Source organism: Stegastes partitus, unplaced genomic scaffold (genome assembly GCF_000690725.1).
Source record: "Stegastes partitus isolate 25-593 unplaced genomic scaffold, Stegastes_partitus-1.0.2 Scaffold394, whole genome shotgun sequence".
Taxonomy (NCBI): Eukaryota; Metazoa; Chordata; class Actinopteri; family Pomacentridae; genus Stegastes; species Stegastes partitus.
In genome coordinates this window covers 1-16,762 of record NW_007578125.1, presented here as the reverse complement: position 1 = coordinate 16,762, position 16,762 = coordinate 1, and positions in this window count along the sequence as shown.

Here is a 16,762-nt window from a genome sequence, read left to right as displayed (position 1 = left end):
TTAACAAGTGGTATTAAATTGTGAGGGGAAAAAAAAAAGACACATTACCTTCAGCGATAACCAAAAAATAAGGTTTGTATTTATTTAAGATGCTTGATGATATGGGTAATATTGACTGGTGAGGATAAAAATAAAAATCCAACAGCCTCTTTTTCCACAATGCTAAAATATTTTTTTCAAAGCCGGTATAAAAATTCTCCCACAAGCTGATATTTAGCTGAATTCCAATTAATAATTCACATGAACAACGATATAAAACACTCAAGAAAATGCGTTGCGTGTTTGGCAGCACAAACAGTTTTTGACTTCAAGGTAATAACACAATACTCGTGTATCAAAAATGCACTCATCTGACTTTTTTCTTTTTCTTTCTCTCACTACTGCTTCTGAAACTTCATATTTTCGTATGCACAGGTAAAGAGCACTAATCTATTACAAGAATCTTTTTTTTTTCCACATAAGGCCAGAGAATGCTGTGGCACCATCTGTTTTTTTAAAGTGTTGTTTGTTTGTTTCCTGGATCATATCTGGCACCTGATCTGCTTGACAAGGTCAGTTTTTAAGCTGTAGTGTACCGGCAGTGCATCCCTCAAGTCTGTTCTTTTTTTGCAATATGATTGACAACACAGCAAGACTGTCAAGCTAAAAAGTGACATCTGCACAAATTAGGTTTGTAGCCTGAAACATTTTTATTTAATGGACTGAAAATAGAGACCTCTTATTAATACTTTTATCATCACTTGCTCTTGTGTAACACCGTGTTGTGAATGGAATTACAGTACAGCTAAACTATTCTTCATGTTCAGGATTTATGAAGGTGTCCAGGCTTGAGATGTTCAGGATATCTGTGTGAATCATAGCTGCCTCTGTCCATATATTTTTTCTGTCTAAGAGACGAGTTTGGTCTTGAAGTATGTCTGCAGTCTGGCCCTTTCAGTACAGCAGCTATGGAAGCCATGCTAATGGATATGAAAGTCAGATCAATTGGCCAGGAAAGGGAGATTAGCAAGGGATGAGTCACCATATTCCTCCTTCTTGACAACCATGTCATGCCTTGCAGTCCCCCCGGAGACGTCGCTGATTGATGCCTATCTTTCATCAGGCCGGCTTTAATCTGACGTGCATCATAATCATATCAGCTGAAAAAAAAAAAATCTATATCGCATCAGCCTCTCTTTGCCACCTGTGGAGCAGAATATATGTTTGCTTTTATGGAACCAAAAAAAAAAACCCAAAGCTGACAGTAGCGAGAGGCACGTCTTTATCTATTGATCACATTCTGAAAGAGAACAAAAAGGAAAAAAAAAAAAAAAGATTGAGAGGAGATGAAGACAAAGGGTAAGAAAAGGCTGTTCCGTAAAACAAACAGTGATTGTGAAGTGGCATTCTGGGAAGAAGTGGCAGACTCTCTCCGAGTGCCGGCCAAACAAACAAACAGAGGGGCGAGACAAAGTGCAATCACTGACCTTTGTTCAAAGAAGCCATCTAATCTGTTTCCACTTTACTTAATTAGAAAAAGCAGAGGGATTTTTAATGTGCACAGTGTTAATGGGAAACAGCTCACAGGTGCTAATTAAAGAGAAGAAGAAAAAAAAAACTGATCTCTTTGGTAACTTTGAGTCCATCAATCTATATATTCATCTGTTACAAACTTTTTTGAGTTGAGTGTTTTTTTTAAAGCCAAATAACGGCCCTTATATTACACAGTATGAGTACAGTGAATGAATTAAAGTTTATTCCTCAAACGTAGACGCGACGTGAATTACAGGGTCTGGCCTTTGTCAAATGTGGGAGCTCAGTAATTTAAGCTTTTTCTCTCCATGGCTACACTGAAGGCTACATCCTAATGCAGATAGCGATTAACCACTGCTTTACAGGTTCGGCAGAGGTACCATGTGTGCCCTTGAGGTGGCAAATGCATTCATTTCCTCTTTGACTTCGACTGTTAAAAAAAAAAAAAAAAGACGGCACTCGGCTGCTCTCCTAAAAAAAAAAACTGTGTTCCATGTCACCTATTAGAGCGAGTGTTTGAAGGAGGCGGCTGACTTTAATATCAACAAAAGAAAATGAGACCAATTTTTAAACTGCTTGAATTGGTAGTTTTAAAGTAAAAGTTTGAATACAAATATATATATATATATATTGCACCACAGCTATCATTTAAAGTGAATCTATGGAACGATAAATCACCATCCTGACAATATGACTGCTGAAAGATGACTGCACTTGCAAGTTAAAACAAGTTGCAGTTACTGGTAACTACAGGTAACATGCGATTAATAACATATTTATCTTGGTAAATGAGCCTATCTGCTGAAGTACTGTACCTTTACTATATTTTGACTTCAGTTTCAGAGTCAAACATTCGACCTTTTCTGCACTACATTTATCTGAAAGTTGTAATTAGCAGGTTAAGACTTTACATGTGAAACTGATCTTTCTAAACACAGTGTCTCTATGTGGACTAAGATACAGTGTAGTAATAAATATATGTAAATACATGTAGATACTAGAGTCAGATCCACATTTGAATGATCAACAATTATTGATAATCCATGACTGCATGCTGTTTGTACTGTATGTTGAGTTTAACTAATATCGACGAAGGCTCTTTTACATGATTTGTATTTTTGTGTTTGGTACTTCAAGTGCGTTTTCCAACTAATACGTCTGTGTAAACGCCTCCTCTTTATCAGTTTCTTGCACGGAGTGATTCAGATTCAGATTTTGATTGTTTCATATGTGTACGTGTTACTTTTTGCAAAAAAAGTTAGGACAGTTTTTGTTATTTCACTTATATGATGTGTGTATTTTTTCTTTATGATCTCCTCATTGGCTTAAAGTGGGGGAAAGTTGATTCAATTAGTATTAGTGATTACAAATGATGATAATGTAAATATGTAAAAATAGCTTTTTCTATATATTTTTTTAAATGAACAACAATTACTTTGCCTTCACACAGTAGTTTTTCTTCCTTTACCTTCAGAAAATTGTTACATATCACATGATAAACAAAAAAAATCGACTCTCAGTTTGGGTCTGTTTTTTTATAAGACCAGTGTATGAAATATGTTTCATACACAGATGCACAGATTATTCCTTCCTACGTGATATAGGACCCAGTAGCCGATGAGCTCAACCCCATGTTATGCACCCCTGACCACATTAAAGCCCCCCTCGTACGAGCAGTGTGTGGGCTGCCTCTCAGGGACGGCAGGGGACGGCAGGAAACAAATTAGCTTTCTTGACCTTGGCCCAAGTTTCCCTTCCACCCTTCACCCCTCCTCCTCGCTGCCCTTCATCTGGCCACTTCAAGGGTCAGCCGGATGACAACACGCTCTCTGTTGTCCTCCACAGTGGGGATATATTCAGATGAAGAGCTCATATAGGCCTGACGTGCATCGTGGGAAATGAGGTTTATGGGTTCAGTTTATATATGAGGTCAACTGGATGTGGTCGGGATGATTACCGGGCAAAAATGCCAGATTTATGGAGCAGGGTGAGTGAGTAATTTTGAATCAAAAATACACTATGAGGGACAAAAAAAAGAGATTTCATTGTAGTCCAAAAAAAAAAAAAAAAGAATGACACAAGCTCATGCAAGGGTTAATATAAACTGCTGCAGCTTAATTTCGGCGTGGGATTAAACAGTGAAATAACATTTCCTGACAGCATAAAGCTCAAGTTCAAGACATAAACACACACACTCACAGGTATTGTTAGCACCTAGAATGAGATGCAGATTTTCTAATGTGTTTAATAAGTTTAAAATCTCCTAAGAACTACAGTTGTGCAGCCTCTGCCCGAGCCGAAAATGAGAGACCTTTGGCCGCAGGAGTGAAAAGAATCCTTTCAATGATAGATATTGGATTGTGACACCAACAAGCAAATCTAATTCCCCCAGTTCACACGAAAGCACGTCTATGTGCATCAGTGTTCAGCCTGAGAGCAAAAATAACCTGGGGTGTCCAGGGGAGGGAAGTAGCAGCACTATATTAATGCTCATACTCTTCATTGATCTATGAGGACTCCTTAATCTTGTGGGCAGCTTCCTCCTACGTATATTTCATAATGTGATACATTGTGCATCGATAACGCTGGTAAGGGCCTATACTCTCATGCTGGCTCACAGCATTTATTGATCCCAGAGTGAAGTAAACATGTCTTTAACACATGGGACTGTCACTGCTGGCACATATAACAAAATTGTCAAGGCAAGGCCCTCGTTATTAGACGCTCTAATGATGACGGGAATCAATAGTTAACATGACAAGATGTCATTTGAGAAGTTAATAACTGTCTGGATGCAGAATGAGGAGGTTAAAAAAGTCCACTCTCTGTGGTTCAGGGAAAGCTAACACATGCTCAAGACACATGTTTATTGCTCACCGCTTTAAACCGTCTGTGCTGGGGATTATTTATTTGCTGTATGATTCAACTGGTGTTCTGGGAATGGATAACAAAAAAATACATACAGTAAAGTGACTCAGGGGCATGGCTTTGGCAGTGCATCAAATTGACCATATCCTTATGACTAAACGGTAGCTTAACCCAGAGCAATTTCCCTGTATTTTCGGCAGGCGGCCAAGTAAAAATGATTATAAGTGTGAGCTTTGAGTAACAGTCAAGCAGTTTTTGAAATCCAAAGCTCCTGGATAGTGGAATGTTTTTTTGGCACTGTGGCTGCCAACAGCTGCTTTGTTTTTTTCCTTTATTGAAGCTCATATTCAGTGTTTGTTTCATGAAAAAACATACGAGAGCTGCAGTGGTTCTGGTTAGATCTGCCGTTTCTGTTCCATTTGAACTTCTCTTTTTGAATAAAGTTAATTGTTTCTGATTTCAACTTTTAAATGTCTTTAGTGTTCTGTTCCGTTTTTGTTCATATTCTATTCATTTTTACGTAGTGTTATCGGTAACAAAGGCAATAATTGAAAGCTTGGCTCCTGCTCTTCCGTTGTAAAGTTGTTATTGTTTCATATGTAAAGGTTCAGGACCAAGCTTCTGCATCGGAAGTGGTGGAATTCAACCTTTTGTTGTTCACATAGTTTATTTGTGCATTACACAACTACTTACACACCTAAAATATACAAACCTCTGTCTCCCAGATAAGGACGGACAATCAGTGTTCACTAAACCCACTACAACTCGCAAATAAAACCAGGAATTTAACAAATAACAAATGCACTAAAATGAACACATTTGTTTGACAGACTAGCGTTAGAGCCTGAACTGATTCACGTAAATTGGCGGGTAAATCTCGGGTCACCGGTGGCTGATGACACTGACAAGTGTGTGTGTGGATTCCTCTGAAGTGAGATCACATGGCCGGCAGTCTGAATCCAGACAGGAGGAAGTGAAAGTGCGACTGCAGCCACAACACAGGTCAGATCTCAAACATGGTTTTCCGCTGTACAGTGCAATCGCTCTTCTCGTTTTACTCACAGAACTGCGGTAAAAAATGGCCGAGGATAGAAGATGAGTCTCAGTTTTAATGATGCAATGAGGAGACGATGGGAGGAATTAGACTTTCATTTACAGTCTGGCATGAGGAATGACAAGGAGGAAGTTTCACAGATTGACAACTACTTAAAATACACAAATTAAAATATTACTTACTAATTACTAACATTTTTGTCAGGGAATTGACTCAGCTTTGTTGCATACATGCTTATTTCTGCAACAAAATGAGAACTATTTCAAGACTTCCAAGATTACCAGTGGCAGCATTTGATAAGAAATAAAGTCGTATTTATTGGCCTGTTTGTGTTATCAAAATACAACAACTTGACGCTGAGCTCACAGTTTCATTAGAAGAAGCCCTTTCTTTTTTTCCCCAGCAGTTTAATGAGCTGAACCTTGGAAGTGTTTTGGAGGAGGAGGAAAAAAAAAAAAAGGGACACACTACGGGTACCTCAGTTTGATTTTATTTTGTCATTGTGTCTGACATCAAGGGAGGGAGAGAAGGGCAAACTTGTGAGGTTTGACAAAGACGGCGGCAGATGTGGAAGTGTGAAAAATAAAACGAAAGGGGGATAGCTATTTGTGTGCAATGAAGAAAGACATAAAAAACAGCCTCGCACTGAGATAGTTGCTCTAAATGAAATACCTGCAGATTGCATGTTGCTTTGCATTTGCAGGGGTATTCAATTTTAATTAGGGTTTTGGAGACATCTTTTATCAGACTGTCACTAATCTCTCTCTCTCTCTCCCACCCACAAACACAAACTCCCTCCTCTCTCTCTCTCTCTCTCTCTCTCTCTCTCTCTCATTCTCTCTCGCTCTCTCAGACACACACACACACACACACACACCTTTCACCCTAACATTCGAAAATGCAAATGCACAGCCACGAGAAAGAAAGAAAGAAAGAAGGAGGAAAAAAGACATACACACATACCAAAAGAGAAGAAAAAATAATAATAAAAGATTTTATGCAACAATTTGTCTGATACACATTATCAAAAAAAAAAAAAAAAGAAAGCAATGAATTGGGGACAAAAACCATTGTCCCATTTCATTTTGGTGAAAAAACCATTACCTCTACTTTTTAATTGCATTTTCTTTGGGGCAAAGGTGATAATTAATTTTGCTCAGGGAGACACACATGAACCAGGAACAAGAATATACAAAAATGTTAAATAGTATTCTTGCCTTCAGTCCCAGAATTTAAATTCTACCGTGGTTACTCTATGAAAGCATGGTGTGGGACAGAGGGAGAGGCAAAACAAACAAAATTAAAAAATAAATCATACTTGGCTCAGTTGTTCATAGACAAAAGGCTTCTTGTTTTTGATCTTGAATAATAATTTACAATGAAAAGCAAAAAGAATGAAAAGCAAAATAGTTCCTTTGGATTAAAAGTTTGACATTTACAGTATTACCTAAACACCCGAAGGAGTATTTCACAGCATTGTGTCCCAGACAGGATCTCTGTTTTACATTAGTCATTAGTTTAACAGGCGGTGAACTGAGATAAACTTCACACCACTTTTTAAAAATTATTATTTTAAAGACAACAAGTTAGTTCAGTTTCCTCTAGATGTTTGAAAAATATTTTTTAAATTTAAAATCTGATCGTGAAAAACAAACAGCTCTTATTCCACAGCAAAGTCAAAACAATACTTTTCAAAAAAAAATGCCGTAAAATAAAGCAACCTGCCTATAAAATGCTCTCTTCCGCCCTTGTATTCTATCTGTGTTTGGTGTGGTGGTTGGCCTGTCTCCCTCTCTTCATTCCTGGCCCTCTTCCATTGTTAGTCACCTTGTTTATTGGCTGGAGCAGCCATGGCGTACTGGACATCATCTGAAACTACAAACGACAGGATGCAATAAGCTGGAGAATAGCAGCAATCTGAGGAAAGTTCTCCATTCACCAGAGCTCCCTAACTCTCTGTCTTCTTATCCTGGGCAGAAAATAAAAAAATCAATACGGGCTCACAGGGCTTGATAAAAGTGCTGGACAGGGAGAGAAGCAACGCTGGATATAGTAAATTAAAGTGATCAAAATTTTCCAGTCGACTCAGCCCGCAGCCTACATAAACTAACAACCCTGTCTCCACAACTGTCCGTCATCCTCCTTCCACTCACCATCTTCATTCTCTACTTCAGGGTTATTTCAATCTTTCCGTTTCACTGCTTTTCGTGCTTTTCTCTTATTTTTCATTCTTTGTTTGTCAACTGTAGCTGACTTATGTAAAAAAAATGCAACATAAAATGGTGCAGCAGCATAATTATATTTTTTTTACTAGTTGCCTTCTACACATGTATTAAAAAAGTGAGAAAATGTGTCAGTTTGAAATTAAATTTCCTCTTTCTTGTGAACTGTGTGTGACCGAGACGCTAACTCAACAAAACGGCTTCAGGGATAGGTGGAGGAATGAGTCAGACAAGTTTCAGGAAAGATTCTATATCTACACAACTATATTGTTGCCAGAATGCTTAGTCAATTCATTCCTGTCAATGCCTTTAACCTTCTGAACTCCAAAACATGTCGGATTGAAAGGCATATTTTCATCTTTTTTTTTAAAAAATCATCCAAATTACACCAGTTATCAGAGCCAGAAGCGTTCAAAACTAAAAGGATCATTGGATTTGTAACATTCCAATATAAACTAATCACCCACATTTAGGCTTGTAATCATCATGTTTCACCAAAATCACTTTATTCAACACGTCTTGTTCAAAAAATTGGCCAAAAGTAGACCATCTGCACTAACCAGATCCCGTCAAAAGATTAAAAAAAAATCTGCACTCCTCGTTGAAATCCAACTGCCAGCTGTGCTTATACGGAGCAGATAGGAGACAAGCAACAAATTAGAAACAAATTAGACAGACTGAGTGCGAAATAAAACATACCTGAGCAATAAAATAAATACGGCACGACACAAAAACATTATGCAGTGGAGCAAGTAAGCTGTTGGAGGACACATTCAGCATGGTGAAATAGCGTTGTAGAATTCATGTGCAGAGGGGTGTGAAAAACGCCTGGTTTGTAGGAGTTGTGAAGTAGTAAAGTATCTATGTCGCTATATTTTTCAGTGTTTGTAACATCTGTGGGCACTTGGAAAAATGTTGTACATGTTGAGTGCAGGTTTTATCAATTTGTAAAATTAATAATCAAGAAAATCCACTTTTGTTTTTTTCTTTCAAGATTTATGGCTTTACATCTTTGTTATACTGCATGAAAGACTTTGTTAGTTCTGACTACTTCTAGTCATAGTTGTGCTGTTTCAACGGAGGTGCAGGACTTTTTATTGCAGTAAAAAATGAGCCCACAGTGAGTAAAAATGTAACAGGAGCAAAATACGCAAAAGAAACCATTAAGGATTCAGAAGGTTAAAGAACTCCTTTACACCCCCTGTGCTAAGCTAACGTTACCAAACCGCTAATCAAACCAGTCTGACAAAAAAAAAAATAATAATAACGCTAACTGTACACAGTATATTACTATGAATTTGTAACTAAAAAATAACTACTGAATCACAAATTGTAATCCTTCACACAGCTTAAGTTGACTTAATTAGCAAGCCTTAATCATTTCCAAACTGATATTATTCCCATATTACGTTATTGAGGCAATCATGTTAGCAAAAAGTTGACTTTTTATACTTCCAGAGGACATGAAACACACTTTACCTCACCAAATATTTCACCTATGCTTTGCTCTCCACCAGTTTTGACATTATAGGCTGTTAATGTTTTGTCTATTATTACATTATTTTAGCTATTTAATCATCCACTGTGTTCACAAGCTAATTGCTAACGTTATTTGTTAGCTGTTTATTGTTGGGCAGTTAAAATCGGATGTAACAGAATTTTTTGTTGTTGTTGTTGTTGCTAAAAGTTGATAAACTCAACTTTTCAAACCTATTCCACTAAAACTGTAAAGTCATGGAATAGATAAGACGACTTTAAGATGCTAAAATGCGAAGAGAGAGCTGAATGGACACCTTGGTAGCAATTCTATGTGAGTTTGTTACTGCAAATCTCCTGTTGTTGTCTAATTATTATTATTATTATTTAAATTCAATAGTACAGCTTTTTTTTTTTTTTAAATACGTTAATGTAATGGACAAAAAATACAGTCTGGCAGCCAAGACAACTGGTAGATTCATCCTGACTCCAGAGGTATCGCTAATGTTAGCGTCCCTCAAAATTAAGGCCATAAATTCTCATGAAAATTATTTAGTTGCTGCTTTTCTGCCCCTGGACTTTTTTTTCCCCACAACTGCCACTGCCAGAACACTTAAGTTTTTCCATAACTGCTTATTTTCTGTTAAGCAACACCAGCAATCCCCTTCATAAATTCAGCCACAATGTAAAAAAAAAGAAAAAGTGCTGTTGACATCGTCATTTAAATGTTGACGATGCTTGTAATGTGTCACGTTTAAGGCCGTGATTTGATGATACACAGTCAGTGGTTTTGTTAAACGTTACCTTGCTTCCAACAGCTCATGCACCCACACTGTTAGATATGCGTATGACCGCACATACACTAATTGAATTACAGTAATTCGGGCAGCAGCTGACTCACTCTACTAACACACACACACACACACACACACACACCCCATGCCAGCCCCCACGCAGGGCCCCTTTGGCACCTTGACCACCTAACAGTAAGAAGGGATTAATAGGGACTGGCCAATCCAGTCCAGTCTCATGGTGTGTGAGCTTTATCACAGAACTAAGCTGATATTCCAGCTCAACACTGATAACTGCAATTTGACGGCTGTGCTGTGTTATGAAAGGAAATATTCCATTTGCATTATCACGCGTCTTTTTATACATTGTTAGTTGGGGAGCTTGCTCAGTGGATATCTCTATTTTGGAAGACGCTAGTTTATTAGATATTTAATCTCCAAACGGATTCATTTAAGGTAACGGTGCCTCCGACTGACACCCGGGCTGATTAAACTGACCTTCACTGTATGTGTCTTCCTGTGTGTGCCAAAGTGACAGTGGATGTGTGTGTCAGGGATCAGCTTAAAAGAAACACCAACCACTCGGGCCGTCTTGCTGTGGCCTAATATCCTGTTGACCCGAGTTAGACGGCAGACAGCCTTGAGACACTTAAATCCAGCCGTAACCCGGAGCAACACGCACATGTCCTGTAAGCTCACTTCACAGCTTGACTTGCCCAAGGACCAGGAACCCACCACGGCCTTCAGCCAAAAGCCTGCGCAGTCATACAGCCTCCTCTCCAAATGGAACACAACACTCAAACCACTGAAGCGCCACTTCACGTCATGTATTATTTACATCCTACATCTCCACACTGATTTAGTTCAAATTATTTTAAGCATTTTATATCTCAATGAAGCAGAGATACACAAGTCAACAGATTACAAGTCGAACGCGCGAGTTCGAAGGAGGATTAACACCGAATCCTATTTATCAATGTGTCTTATTAATCTTGTATTAGACATGCAGATCCTGATGGTCAAACTCTTGCCCTTCTCTTTCTATATTTATCTATTTTAATCTCTTTATAAAGCAGAAGGATTCCAATTACAAATAACCCAAGAGCCAATCCAATTGAACAACAGTTGGCAGTCCTGTGTTTAACGCTTAAAACCTTAAGAAAAGATTACAAGAAGGGCCATCGCGTGCATATTCGAGATGCAAAGACCTTAAATGCATCACTCTGAAACTATTTGCCTAAGTGTTTCTGTGAGAGTTGCACAACAGCCAATTAAATGCCGGTCGTTACTGTATGCTGCAGAGTAGTTCAAGGAAGCGGCTGTTAAACCGCTTCAAGCCAGCGCGTGTAAGAAATCTGTAGCCGAGCAGGGGTATGAAGATTAGGATTACTAGTGTTCAGGAAAACAGGCGGAACAACATAGTGTGTGTTGCACTGTCAAATAAATCTAAAACCTTTTTTTTTACCCCTGAAACATGTGTTCCAAAACTTTACGATAAAATCAATACGAGCTTCCTCTGCTGATGTGTTTCTTACTTGTGATCCAACACATGATGTTAGTGTCTGATCTTGTGTATGCACAGTTTGCAGCAGGTGCTTTTGAGGCTTAGCTCAGCCCTACCAAGCATGATCGATGAGTACGTTTCCATGTAAACACACGTATCCATACCACCCCTATGCAACACACACACACACACACACACACACACACAGGCGCGCACACACAAAGCTTGATTTTGAAGGGTCCTTAATCACAACTAAGCAATTGACTGATCAATGACAGATATGAGGAACAACTGTGGAATGTTAACAGGCCTGCCTTGGCTTTTATCAGTTTCTTTATTTTGGCCCATTTTCATCACAGATTATATTTCTCTCAGCGTTAACAGGCTCTGAGCCCCGCCGAGGTATTAATTAAAATCTAAATACTAAATATTGATTGATACGTTATCAGGGCATAGCAGTTGGTCTGCAGGCTATTGATCCAGCCTGTGATTTATTATCATATTTAAGAAAAATCATTTTGCGTGATTATACGAGGTAATGGATTTTTAGCGAGGGGTGTAATTCTTTTTTTTTTTTTTCTTTTCTGTATCACGTTTGTTATGTGGAAGGTGGAGCAGATTTCTCAATTGCATTCGGAGATCACTGATATCCTTGGCACTGCATCTCCCCCCCCACACCCTCCTCTTCCCTTTCGAAGCCCCCCACTCTGGCCTGTGAGGGACTAAAGCTTGTATAAGAGAACGATCCCCCCGCTCTTGTCATTGGGAATAATGGGTATTGGGATTACCTCTTTAATCACAACAAAGATTAACAGATGGTATGAGAACAGTTATTAGCAAACATCTTGCACTCATCAAATCAATAAGATGATTTGTAATCAGGCTGTCGGTGCGAGTGAAAAGGGAGCCGGGGCCGTTCCCAGTGAAAGATCCTGGCAATCAGAGGCTACTGTGTAGCAATTACCTCTCCACAAAATAGGTGCTCTTCCTCCACTGGCTGGCAGTCCTCCAAAACACACGCCAGACTGATAGCAACATAGGGCATTAACACGGCAAAACACAAAACACTGCATGGGTAACCTTGTATTTGATCAGGTGTTATGTTGCTCCGTGATTTCATTTCACTTTGTGCCTTTTAATTTGGGGGGGATCTGGCCTTGTACTTGAGGGGGAAAAATCTAAATGTTTACACATGCTGTCTCTCACTACAAAAGACCGTATAGCTCATTAGCGGGTTGCCATAAATAAGTCAGGCTCCGGACAAAGACGGAAGACTATAGAAACTGTACAGTGAAGGGTTCCCTGTGCAAATATTTCTCCCTGGAGACAGAGACGCTGGGAGAAAGTGAAAGGCTGAAGGTCTGTTGACACATCAGGGCATCCAGTACAGTGAAGTGAAGAACGGGAAATCTTCCCCTGAGCAGTCGCCACAAGCACACACAATTGTATAGGGAGTTTTTTTCTGTGTCTTTTTTAAAGTCATTTCAATGCAAATACCAATAAGAATATGGGTGGCATTTATTATACTGTTGTTTTGTGTGTGCTTGTGTATATATAAACATAATATCATGCACAAACTCATCATCTGCTTTCCTACCAGTTCCTTAAACAAAGAATAAAGTCAAGTAATAGCTGCTTTTAAAGCTTTTTGCAATCAACCTCACCTTGTTCGTATTGTTTGCCTCTTTGTAGTGCGACTAGCTAAGTCAAAGCTGATGCCACCGAAGATAGCGGTGGACTGAATGGGAACAGTCGTTTCAGGAGCAAAAAACGCAGAAAACACACACTTCTGACCTTAGCAAGATGTTGCATTTTGTTAAAACTGGATGGCTTTAAATATTTGAGGAACCTTGTGAATTCTTTCTGTCTTTTGTCTCATTTTGGATTGCACACTCACATGTTCTCACAGGCGTTCACACACACACACACACACACACACACACACACACACACACACACACACACTCGCACTTCTATTTGCAAACTAATCACAACGAAAGACACGCTATGGTAGCAGTTCACCTTATAAATTTATCAGTATGGGAATTTGCAATACTTTTGAATTGTAATGCAATAATTTATGCATGTCCCCTGTCTTGGCACACACACACACACCCACAAACACACACCTCTACACTGTAAGACAGTGTAGATATGCACTTACCAGGATTAAGCAAGGCAAATGGTGCCAAAACAATGACAGTATGAAGTAACTGATGCTGTTTAAAAATTCAAAGGCCCCTATTGAACAGACAATGTGGCACACATATCACTGGGCCACAGATCCCTGCAGCCCACTGGTCTGGCTGCTGACTGCTCTCATGCACATGCAAAGTCTCTCCCAGGCTCACCCAACCTCCCCCTCCCTCCCTCACCCTCCCTCACCACTACCACCACCCTTTCCAGCAACACATTAGGAGCGCTACACCTCCATGCAAATACAGTTAAACTGGCAGCGAAGATCACATTGCAGCTGTAAACTTTAAAATTGCTGTTAAGTTCATTGGACCTGGTTTAATTACTAAGACGTATAATAAAACACACGGAGACGTATACGCAAATAGCGACTTACAATCACATAACTGCACATGGAGACGTATAGGCAGCCCTCCACTCGCACACACACACACACACACACACACACACACAAACACATAAGCACACACACAGTCACTTGTCGAGTGGCTAATATCTTTCCAAGGTCAAACCTGACAAGGAATTCCAATGAGATTAAGTGTCATCAGTGCGGCTTTAGCCCTTTTCTGCTCATTGTTCTTGGAAATGGCATTAGAGCCACAGATGACCAAGGCCTTGGAGCAGTAAAACCCTCTTCCCTTCCTGTGTAGAGGGCCAAGTTGATGCAAGAGATATTTGATACAGGGCCTACAATTCAAAACTTCAAAGTGTAACAAATGCTCTTACACATTATATAACTATATCTAGACTAATATACTGATGTGCAAGTAATGCAGTTTTACACATATTTAACTGCAACAGATTTGGCTTTTATCATCATCAAAATCCTGAGTTTTTAATTCTGCATTTCAAATCCTTTAAGAGCTGCCAGCGTTAAAACTATTTTAGTGTTTTCAGATTCAATTTGGAGTTTTACGGTCCCACCAAAAGCAATATTCTGGGCTATAAAACAAATCACAGAAGTCTCAGTTTTGATGTACTCTATTCAGTAAATATGCTTATTTCCACACTCGGTTTGCTTTAATGAGCTGCATGCATATCTCCACATATTCTCACGAGGCAGCGTTCGAGTCTGGCAGATAATCTGAGTGTGTTTTTGTTTGTAGATTACTTGGAGCGGAGCGGCAGCCTCGTCAGCGTGTCAGACAGCATTTGGTGCGCCGCCGTTCACACTGAATTTGACACATAGTCCTTTGGTGGCAGCAATGAGCATTTTGTCATCTCCTCTCAAGTGCCAACTCGATGTCCAATTACGCCCCAGCTACTAATTTAATTACAGTAGCAGAAGAAATGGGTTGATTCAATTCATTTCAATTAAGCCTGATTGGACCAGTCAGATCAAATTTTACTCATCTCAGGTACGAGCTGCCTGTCACATTTTATCTCCGCTCGGCCTCAGTTGAAGCAAGATAAGCAGGTCCTGATATGATAGATACAAAAAAAAAAGAAAGAAAAGAAAATGATGGGTGTCTGAGTTCAGACTCAAATGCCTCCTAATCTCTGATTCTGTGATCAACGTGAGAGTAAAACACTCCGTTTTCTGAGGAGGATCACAGTCAGCTGCCACTTAGTACAGTCCCGGCTACAATAGTCATTACTTATGCATGATGTCCACAATTATGTATCAAGTTGTGTGTGGGTGTGTGTGTGTGTGTGTGTGTGTGTGTGTGTGTGTGTGTGTGTGTGTGTGTGTGTAGATGTGCATTGCAGAGCAAAGCTGGGAAAAGTGTCACGAAAGAAGAAGAGGAAGAAGAAAAAAGACCTCTCTTGTGTCGTGTCATCCAGACAGGTAATGGTGTTATTCTGATATTACACACACTGCAGCTGCTTCCTCCTTAAACAAAAAGACCCTTAATATAATACATAAATGTGTCCATGCCACAATGATCTTTACAAACAAGTCTAGTGATCTTATTTTACATTGAAAGAGAATGAATTCTTAAATCAAAAGTCACAAGAAGAATATGCAACCATATCATAATGACATGAACTACACAGGATAAAGGGAAAAAGCTGTGCAATTAATAGTTACTACATAATCACCATAATCTGTATACATTATCATTTATAGTAACCTTATTGTACGACTAGCACACATCATTGAAAGAATATTAAAATATGTACAAATATATATAGATATCAAATTCTGTGCTACCACAAAAGGTTAAAAAAAAGTGACTTCCTCATAATGAAGTACCTACTGATACACTTTCAATATCACTAAAAGCACCATAACAATGTTCAATAAAGATTTCTACTGAAACTATTAATAATAGAGTCAGTTAAACTAAACAATCATGTTTATTAGTAGCAAACTAAAATAATGTGTAATGCTGGGGGGGAATCAAGGGGTAGTCACATAACAGCAAGTTTTCTGAGTTCAATATTGATCTCAACATACAGTTTGAGACTATGAATTATTCTTAAAGTCACACAAAAGTTGAAACAAGGTAAAAACAATAATTATTAATACTATGGTAATTATAATAATAAAGCAGATAGAGTGTTGTGATTTGTCTTCACAGACACCATTATTAGGATCATCCACCGGCAGTAAAAAAGTTACATCTGCTCTGTGATTGGTGCAGATGCAGCCCCAGGAGTGTGCCATAGGCTGCCATAGGCTGCTACAGTAGCCTGCGGTGTGTGTAAACGCGTCTTGGCACCAGTTGCGGCGGCGCAAAGGCGTCTGATTGGACGTTGACGCACGGGACGATTTTTTTTCTTTCTGTCTTTCAAGCTGCGCCACTTGAGCGCTCTGATCACATGCCTTCCAATCTACATATGAAATATCACCTCGCGTTTAAAGATATCCAGGATAACACTTTTCTTATGGTACAATGATGCAAATAAACACAAGAGTCATAAATTCCAACTCGGGGCGTCATTTACCTCTTGGTGTCTTCCTCCAGGCGGTCCGGCCTCCCGTCACGGTATCCGCAATGAAAGACAGATAGCCTCACGGCAGACTGCAGGCTGTGAGAGGAGAAGAGAGGAGGAGAGGAGAGGAGTTGTAACAGAAGTCTGCCGGTGCACTTTATGATGCAGAGAGGGCCAGAGCATAGAAGCCAAGTAGCCTTTTTTCTTACCTTGCGACACGGATCCAGAGGGGGTGAAATGGGTAAAAGAAAAAAAAAAA